This window comes from Oncorhynchus mykiss, chromosome 6 (assembly GCF_057628025.1).
Source record: "Oncorhynchus mykiss isolate SJ-2025 chromosome 6, ASM5762802v1, whole genome shotgun sequence".
Lineage (NCBI taxonomy): Eukaryota > Metazoa > Chordata > Actinopteri > Salmoniformes > Salmonidae > Oncorhynchus > Oncorhynchus mykiss.
In genome coordinates this window covers 26,031,861-26,041,533 of record NC_143027.1, presented here as the reverse complement: position 1 = coordinate 26,041,533, position 9,673 = coordinate 26,031,861, and positions in this window count along the sequence as shown.

Here is a 9,673-nt window from a genome sequence, read left to right as displayed (position 1 = left end):
ATGTGGTTCACCATGTTCCTGGTCTGGTGTTGTTTTCCCTCCATGGGCTTATTAAAGTCGGAGCTGCACAGTCTGTGTTCTATAATCCTGTTGTATTATTAATCACGCTGCTCCTCGTCAAGACTCCTAAAAACCTCCCTCTTGATTTTTAACCTGAGAATACACCGAATTTGATACAGAGCCAAGTCCAGTGGGATAGAACTCTTGTTATTTATTTCCTATTATTCTGAGCAAACAAATGCAAACAACATATTGTTTAGGACAGGTTTAGAACAGAACACAATGTCTAATGACGTTTGGACTAACTTCCGGTAGTCATGTTTGATAATGGCTCTAGAAGACAAAATTTGAAAGAGCCTCACAATTAATAAAATCCTGGCACAAGATGTATCAAATGTGATTTTAACAGTGATAAATCAAATGAATCCAGAAATGGATTTCTCCACAACCTATTCTTTTGGGTGACATTGATTTTGGTGAGAGAAGACAATACATTTAATTTAACAGGATACCTACAAGATCATAGCCATCCCTTGTCTATCCCATAAAAAGTGGATTGTCGAGCATGTTACTTGGATTTCATGTCACAGAATCATGGTTTGGGGGATACAAAGTTGAAGAATGAGTTTAGACATCATTCAAATGAATATAGGTCTAGTAATACTTTGTAATAGTTTTGAAATACAACATGCAACTGTGCTACAACTGAATAGCCTACATAATCAATAGTTCCCCCAAAATGTGTGTCTACAACGGTTTGGGCATCAAATGCTTCTCTGATACATCTGATACACAGTATAACGTCAACACATTATAGCAGGTGCTGATGGCATGTTTTTTCTCTCTTTGCCTCAGTTGGGTAAAATTATAATCCAGGCCTAGCCCACTGACAGACTGCAACATGATTCACTTGGACAGTGACTGACTGCACATCCAATTTGTTTCAACTCCGGAGCAGCGGCTTATTATCTGAAATGCATGAGATGTCTGTGCGTGAGATGCGCGATCAGCTGGGGCATGCGCTGGGGCTGCTGGGAAAGTAATCAATAAGGGATTGTCTCTTGTAGTTTAGGCCGACACATTATGACAGAGCTGAAAATTAAACAGGCAGATATTAATAATAATGGAAATGAGAGACTCAGGGGTGAGATTGGGTGGGGGCAAGACTCAAACTGTGTGTGTGTGTGTGTGTGTGTGTGTGTGTGTGTGTGTGTGTGTGTGTGTGTGTGTGTGTGTGTGTGTGTGTGTGTGTGTGTGTATGTAGAGTATGTATGTATGTATGTGTATGTAGAGTATGTATGTATGTGTTTGCATACAAGAATGGCACAATGTAAATAAATACTGTATATAACACCTCTTATATTGCAACTTCACCCTGTTATCAATAATGACTACCAGATAAACAAAAGCAATGTTTTCATTGAAGTGCTTCATTGTGAATTTACAGCACAAAGTGCCAAAAAGTGATTAATAAATACTACTAAATGTTCTACTTATATATCCTGAATTCAAGTTCATAGTAGAACAGGGGTGTCAGACTCATTTTCCCAGTGATTTGGTCTTCACTGAGGTCCGGAGGGCCGCACTTAAAATGTATTATATTTCCTTGCCGTCAGAATTTGCTATTGGAATTTTCGATGCTCCCCGACTGTCTAGACTTTGTTTCAATGACTGTTATCAAGCTGGGCAGAGTGAAGAGACTATAAATGTAGGTCCATTATCATTTCTACACAGTTTCGATTTGGTTTCAGTTATTTCAATGTACATTTATATAGTTTTCCCCTGAATTATAAAAACAAAAAAACAAGAAATCCATTACAAAGTTTATTTTTACTCAAACCACCCGCGGGCCAGATTGAATGGACTTGCGTGTCTGATTGATATACTGAATGAATACGGAAGTTATTTATTGATTTAGAATATAAATGTTGGCAATCAATGCTTTCTTTTCTAAAGTGTTCATCCTTCTGAACCGTATTTACATTTCTCCCATGTGGGTCATTTTAAAGAGTTGTTTGATTTTTAAATACTGAAGTTTTATGAAAATGAGATGGCTTCCATAATGAAAAATGTTTTTGAACCATTGGCTTGGTCTAGCCCACTAAGGGCATTCTGCGTCCAAGTTTTAATAATGTGGCAATCCTGAACACATGGTGATAAAACCAAAACGTATTTACAGCTGCGTTGTTATAATGAGGAGAACGACAAACATGTTTCATTACAGATTTGTGCCAGTACATAGATGCGGTAAAGAAGTCAATGGAACTCGACCAAAACAATGGAAATGTCATGGAATCACGTGGGGGAAATATCCCGAATCTCCTCATTGCCCCCCAGCAAAATGTGCCTATATTTAGGCTATATGTGTATTTCACACTATGTTCAGGTAAGAAATGTTGTATAATGCTTGTATGGATGTCAACCCTAGTAATACATGTTCATGTCATCATCACCAATCAACTGCATTACACTTAAAAAGGACTTTGACTACCACCACCATTTTCTCTATGCTAGCTATGCTAGCTATGCTACCAGGTTATATGAGCGGGAGTTAGCCTTTAGCAGTCAGTTCTTCTAAACCTGAAAAGGGACTACTTCTAAATGTTATGCAGAGAAAACAGACAAATATACCAAAATCAGACTTTAGTAACCACATTGTGGGCCTGTTTTTTTTTTTTTTTTAAATAGGCGGTAGATCAGCTTTAATATTGTAGATAGATTGTGGTTATAACAATGTAATTGTATGCATCTTTTCCAATTCCCCATATATATATATATATATTAAAAAAAAAAAAAAAAAAAATTATGTGTATATTATTTAAGATGTATTATTTTTCCCTAACCCTACCACCCCTCCCCTAATTGGAGTAAATGGAAAACATTACTTAGTCTTCTACTTTCAGATTTCAGATTTTACAGATACAGTATATTTTATATTATTTATCTTTATTGTTTGTTTGTTTTTAGTCCCACCCTTCAGATACCCTCAAGCTCTCTCATCTATCTCTAAAAGACCATCCGGTTTTGATTTCTAATTGCCATATATTTCACAAAATATTGATTATGACTTTTCAAATCACCCAGCAGTGCTATGTGCAGAGTTAGCGCCACGTAAATGTTGAAATTCTTCAACCATTCTTGATCCTGTGACCAAAAACAAGCTATATATGGGCAGTACCAAAAACAAGTGATCTAATGATTCTGTCTCTTTGCAGCAATATCTGCAGAGCTGGGATGGTCGTATTCCCCATATATATAACATCATATTGGTTGTAAGAATTTTTGTATTATAGTTTAAATCAAAAAACTAAAAGTTTTAAATCTGCCATGGTTTTGTGTTCATTAACCATGTGCCATGGAATACATCGACAATCTCTTCCTAACTATTTAGGAATGGCGCCCATATATATGGCGCAGATGTAAATGTTTTGGTCCTTAAATTACACTGGTATGCTTTTTTGTTCATCACAATTTTCTTTAACCAATTGTGGTCTTTAATGTAGGGCCGACAGACAAGTTCATTGCCTTCTCCCCCTTCCACTTGCCTCCGCCATTTTTGTGGTAATGCTGCAATCGGTTGGTCGTAATTTTGGGTTGAGCAGACATTTCCATATGTTTTTGTTAGCTGCACGTGTGACAACTCTACCAGTCCTATTGATGATATCATTTACAAAGATTATACAGTTTTAAAACATTTTGTTCCAATGAAAATGTAGGATTAGTGGCGCATGCATTGAGCATAGTTTACTGTTCTGGCTACAAGGTCTAGATCTAACGTGTGCTATGTGAGAGCTGCTAATTGTTTGAGATGTGTTCCCACTTGCCCAACCTCTTGCTTGATAGCACAGTGCGGATGTGCACAAGTCACATGTCACAAAGTAAAATAATGACATAAATGTCACAGTCAGAAAATAATGCAAATCATAATCCAATATAGTGGAATGGAAAAGGGTAGCCATTGGCAAGGTTTGGACAGTAGGAGAGACAATAACTGAAATGGAAAGCAAAGAAATCCCTCTGTCTGTCCTTTCAGTCACTTACAAATATCTCTTTCTATTGTTTGTACAGCAGGCAACATACCATTCTGATGGGAGCTTAAACAAACAGCATTACAGGCCATTTACAGATGCAGTGTCATTAATTATTTATACCCTTATAAAACAGTGGGTTCCCCAGTGGAGTTTGCTTGCCTGGCTAGTTCTGATTAAAGGTTCACACTAAATCACCAGACCAGGGCCAGCAGCACATACAAATACATGAGAGAGTTGAGTGACAAAAGTCCTGGGTGTATTTCATAGCTATATATATATATATATCAGTGAATCAAAACATGACAGAGAAGTCAACTCTGGCTTTGTGATACTATTGCTGTCGCTTATTAAACTAATAACTCTTGATATTCACCCTTCACTCTTTATCTATCTGTAACAATGGGTGATTAGGATAATTGGCAATGCAATTCCACAGAGAAAGCTGTGAATGCGCTGGATGGGGGATCAGAGAGTTCAGAGATTGAAGGGATGCCATATGATTTCTAAGATTTCCAAGATGTTAAAGTTACAGCTAGTACAAGCCACTGCTAATACAACACCCAACGCGACAGCTAGCAGCAGTTACAATAGTAAGGCCAAGGAGGATTGTAGCTTGAAGGGAGGATGCATCAAGCTGTGAAAGCAATGCAACCATTAACATGAATCAGATACTTTCTTCAGGGTGAATAATATAACCAAATGTGCTCAACAACAACAAGTTTATGAGCAAGGCAGCTCTTTTTTTTTACTTGGTGTTCATAGGTGTCAATGTTAAACTGAGATAATAATGGGTGTCGTTGTGGAGCAGGCCACCTCAGCAGAATGCCCAACAAGCATTGCAAATGCCACACCCTTCGAAGTCTCAAATCTTAATGGCCACCTACAGTAGATAACACTGTGAATTAATAGACAACTGCCCATGGGACTGCCTTTTTACATCTTTAACAGTGGGAGTGTAAAAATGGCTTCAGAGGTTAGTGAATATGAAACTGTGAGATTCTATTCACACTAAGAAAGTCACTGCATGTTGTCTTCTCCTAACACGACACACTCTCGAAGGCTGTGTATAGAGACAAAATGTATATTCCAAAAGTAAGAATGCCAGTCAGATGTCTCACTTGATTGCAGAGGCCACCAAAATAACGTCTTACATTTAAGAATAGAAGTTCAAATAAAACTGACTGACGTCAATGTGATGTTTGAACATTGTTACGAAACATTTACCAGAGAATAGTAGAGTAGTAAAACAATTCCCCATCGGACACACTTCCCAGAGAATAGTAGAGTGGTAAAACTATTCCCTATCGGACACACTTCCCAGAGAATAGTAGAGTAGTAAAACAATTCCCTATCGGACACACTTCCCAGAGAATAGTAGAGTAGTAAAACAATTCCCTATCGGACACACTTCCCAGAGAATAGTAGAGTAGTAAAACAATTCCCCATCGGACACACTTCCCAGAGAATAGTAGAGTAGTAAAACAATTCCCTATCGGACACACTTCCCAGAGAATAGTAGAGTAGTAAAACTATTCCCTATCGGACACACTTCCCAGAGAATAGTAGAGTAGTAAAACAATTCCCTATCGGACACACTTCCCAGAGAATAGTAGAGTAGTAAAACTATTCCCTATCGGACACACTTCCCAGAGAATAGTAGAGTAGTAAAACAATTCCCTATCGGACACACTTCCCAGAGAATAGTAGAGTAGTAAAACAATTCCCTATCGGACACACTTCCCAGAGCAGCGAGAGAGTAAAAGAGAAGACAACATCTTGTGTCATCTATCTTCCTTAAATACTGAAGCTGCGACAAAGTGGATGGAGAAATTATGATAAATGATAAGATATACTTAGTCAATACCTGTATTTCTCTTTCTTCACCTCACTCTGTTTTATTCTCACAAGGGTTGGTTGAAATAGAAACAAATTCAAAGCTTATTGAAGGCCATATTGTGACAAAATTAAAATGGGCATCTGATAGGTAAATATCAATAACGCCATCAAGGAGACAAATCACTAAAGGGGCCTTTTAGCTAATTTTGTATCTCATTTACATGTTTAAGAAACCCCATCTAGAAATCACAGCCTGCTCTAGTGCCTGTTTATAAACACAGGGGCATCATTTATTTTACTGCCTCATTTGAATATGATGAATGTCGCAGCCATTTATTTTTTTCACAGCAACCAAATAATTGCGGATCTGAAGACTTGGATACAATTGAATGACTCTATTCATTGTCTCTGTTTTACTTTCCAATAACGGTTTTAGTTTCCAAGTTGTTAATTAAGACATTTTGGTAACTGGTGATTTAGATACAGAATTGTTTTCCCCATTGATCACATCCACGCAGTGTAATGTAACTACAGACAATAGGCTGCATTTAGAATCAGTGAGCGACCACTAGTATTTGAGATTTTTGAACTCGTAGTCATCTAACATAAAGAATATGTCACTGTCATTGCGTAGCCATTGGGCAATACGGAGGCACTCTGGGGTGGCATTGAACTTTGTGAGATGTGTTTCGCTGTGAGCCACCCTCAGGACTGGGGAGATGACAGGAAGACGAGTGAGAGATGCCATTCGACACAACCAAACATCCCCTTCAAGGCAACCAGAGACATGATACACACTCACGCACACACATGCCTCACACACTAGGTAATAAACACAACTATTTATAATGATGCATTTCCTAAGGAAGAGAACCAAGAATGAAACCTATAAACCATGGTGCCAAAATCCAATTCAATACTGTAAGTTATATTTGACACTAATGCAGAATGGAGCGAGGTGTAAACATGCTTGGAGAAGGACTGTGAGACCAACAGTGTGCGTTGTAGACTTTGGGCACTGTGCTTTTCATTACTGAAGGTACTACAGCAGCAACAGAAACGCTAGTGTGAATAAACGCTAAACATTCTCTGGGTTTTATCACATGGAGGGAGGCTCGCCAACACCCCATGACTAAATAGATATCAGCAGAGCAAAGGGTAAAAGGATGACACTGTCCCCCCCAAAAAAGTTTGCAGAGCCGATATCGAACACTGTTGTCGAGGTTACTATTTATCTAATTCCAGCCAAGTTGGCAAGCACATCTGGTGCCGGGTACTTAGTGCAATTATTTATGATTTCCTCCAAGATTTAAAAGCTCTTCGCCCTGCCTTGTAATGCAGTAACTGATTGCGCTGCTAATGTAATTAAGGAGAGATTATGATGTCCACGTGGCACACCAGATGGTGGCATTCACAGCGATGGGGGAAGGCACAACTGGCACACCACTGCACAAGGGCAGTGAGGCGCAGTCAGTCAGAGCAGGCCAGACTCCCCACCAGAAGGGAGTGTGTGTGTGTGTGTGTGTGTGTGTGTGTGTGTGTGTGTGTGTGTGTGTGTGTGTGTGTCCGTTAAGGGTTGAGTTGAGTTTGACACCCCAGCATCGAGTTGAGTACACAGCCAGTGTGGCTTGAGAAGTGTAGCAGATGTCATGACAATGACATTAGAGTTTAGTCTCATCCCCAATGGAAACATCATCTTAAAAATCGAGTAACACTGAAGGAAAGTAGCATGTAATCCAGCAGAATACTACTGGACCCTCTGATGGCATTCCTAAACATGTATAATTGGTGGATCTAATTCTTCTTCTAATCTACCTCTCAATAACTACACTGTGAACAACCACATTACTGATGAGACATTTTAGTGTGCTGGTAAAAGGTACACTTTCAACTAATGCATTTTAGTGCCAAGAAAACAGATGGCGCAAAAATAGATTTAATCACATTTGGCAAAGCCATCACGTTTCGGCAAGAGAGAGAAAGCATGGGAGATTTGTCATTCAAGGCAACACAGGGCTATAACCCAAACTGACCTTTAATTACACACAGAAAAGCATGGATATTATATAGCAGACTGCTGCATTGCAATGCTGGATCCTTTGGGGCACTAAGGGTGGGCTTCTTAAAACATGTTATTATAAGCTATTCAGGAGACATGGGAGTTCTTTATGGGCAGACAGAAGAGGGGGAAATGGAATAATATTTGAAATGAGACACATCCGCCAGTAATGGGTTCACACAGTTGATGGGGGCATTGGGGCGTTGAAGATTTCCCAGGTCGAGATACGGCTATTATTACCCTCCGTGGTAAGTTGGTCACAAAGAAATCTCCATCTTTAAAGTCCCCAGACTAGTGTCAGAAAATTAGAAAACACAGCAGATGACCTTTACACACAAGGAGGAAAACCCCTGCCGTTTGGATCAACGTTGAAACTACGTGGGCAGATCACTAAAGCATGTATTTTTAATTTTGCCTTTTCTTCCACTGAAAAATTCACTGAGCAGTACTTCATAATGATTTTGCAATTTTGCAGATTTTGAGAGATAGCTATCAATAGTCAATCCCAGTTTCTGCAAAAATGTGGACCAAAACGACAGCATGACGTTGTAATCAAATTATATTTAGCATGGACCAGAGTGATAAGAGTGCCATAAATTAAGAACATGAACAAAGGGGCCTGGGTTTTAATGAAGCCCTCCCTCATGCCATCTGTAATGATCTGCACACTTTCTACATCTGCACTGCTCCCCCACAGAATCTGCCATAGCCATCATTCATTTTACTCCACAATCCTCAGCGTGAGATGTGACGCACATTAAAAACAATGTAATAGCTGATGGCTTCCACAGTTAGCATGTTGCTGATATCTTGAGAATTTCGCACTCAAGCAATAAATCACGAGGGGTGTGGTATATTGCCAATATACCACGGCTAACGGCTGTTCTTAGGTGCGACGCATCGTGGAGTGCCTGGACACAGCCCTTATCTGTGGTATATTGGCCGAGTATAGCCCACAAAGATCTCTGCCACGGCAACCCAGACAGGAAGATCACATCTGTAACGAGAATTGAATCACCTTTTCCATAATTAGACCATTACTTTAACAGGTCACCTCTTCTCAGCCTTCACATGTTTTTCTCTGATCCATCTGAGATCTTATTTTATCTACTACTAGTAGTGAGAATGCCTGTTTCATGGGGGTTGTCAAAACTTCCTAGTGTGAGAAAAAACACAAATAAGGCAAAGGATGTGTGTGTGATCATTGGTGTGATCTAGCTAGCAAAAATCATTTGGATCTCTCTATCAGCATGGATCCTGTAGTTGGGACATAGAGAAACTAGGACACCAGGTGTCACTAGTCTGATCTGGTGTACGTTGTCTGACTCTGACGCTTTTTAGTGCTGGTGTTTTGCCAATCTGACACAGTCATGCTCAACAATAACTGCCATTACTCTCTCATTGACACACATGTACAGTAGCACTCCGCTCTTATGAGCTATGGGCATTGACTCATTGTCAGTTTGTCATGAATAATGATGAGCATAAGAGGTCTCATTACCTTACTATGTTCATTAAATCTTGTTTAGTTTCTGTGTGCTTGATCTCATTGAGCATTATTAACTCAAATAAGATGTTCGGTCTGTAACAGATGCTTTTACCATATTTCTTGCTCACAACCACATTGCTCTCTGTACAGTTCTAAACTTGTTCCTAGAAATGACAGGCCCGAATCAATCAGCGTTATGGCTCTGTGTGCACGCCATTACAAGATGCAGATTGATGTATTCTAACGCCACTCAATTGG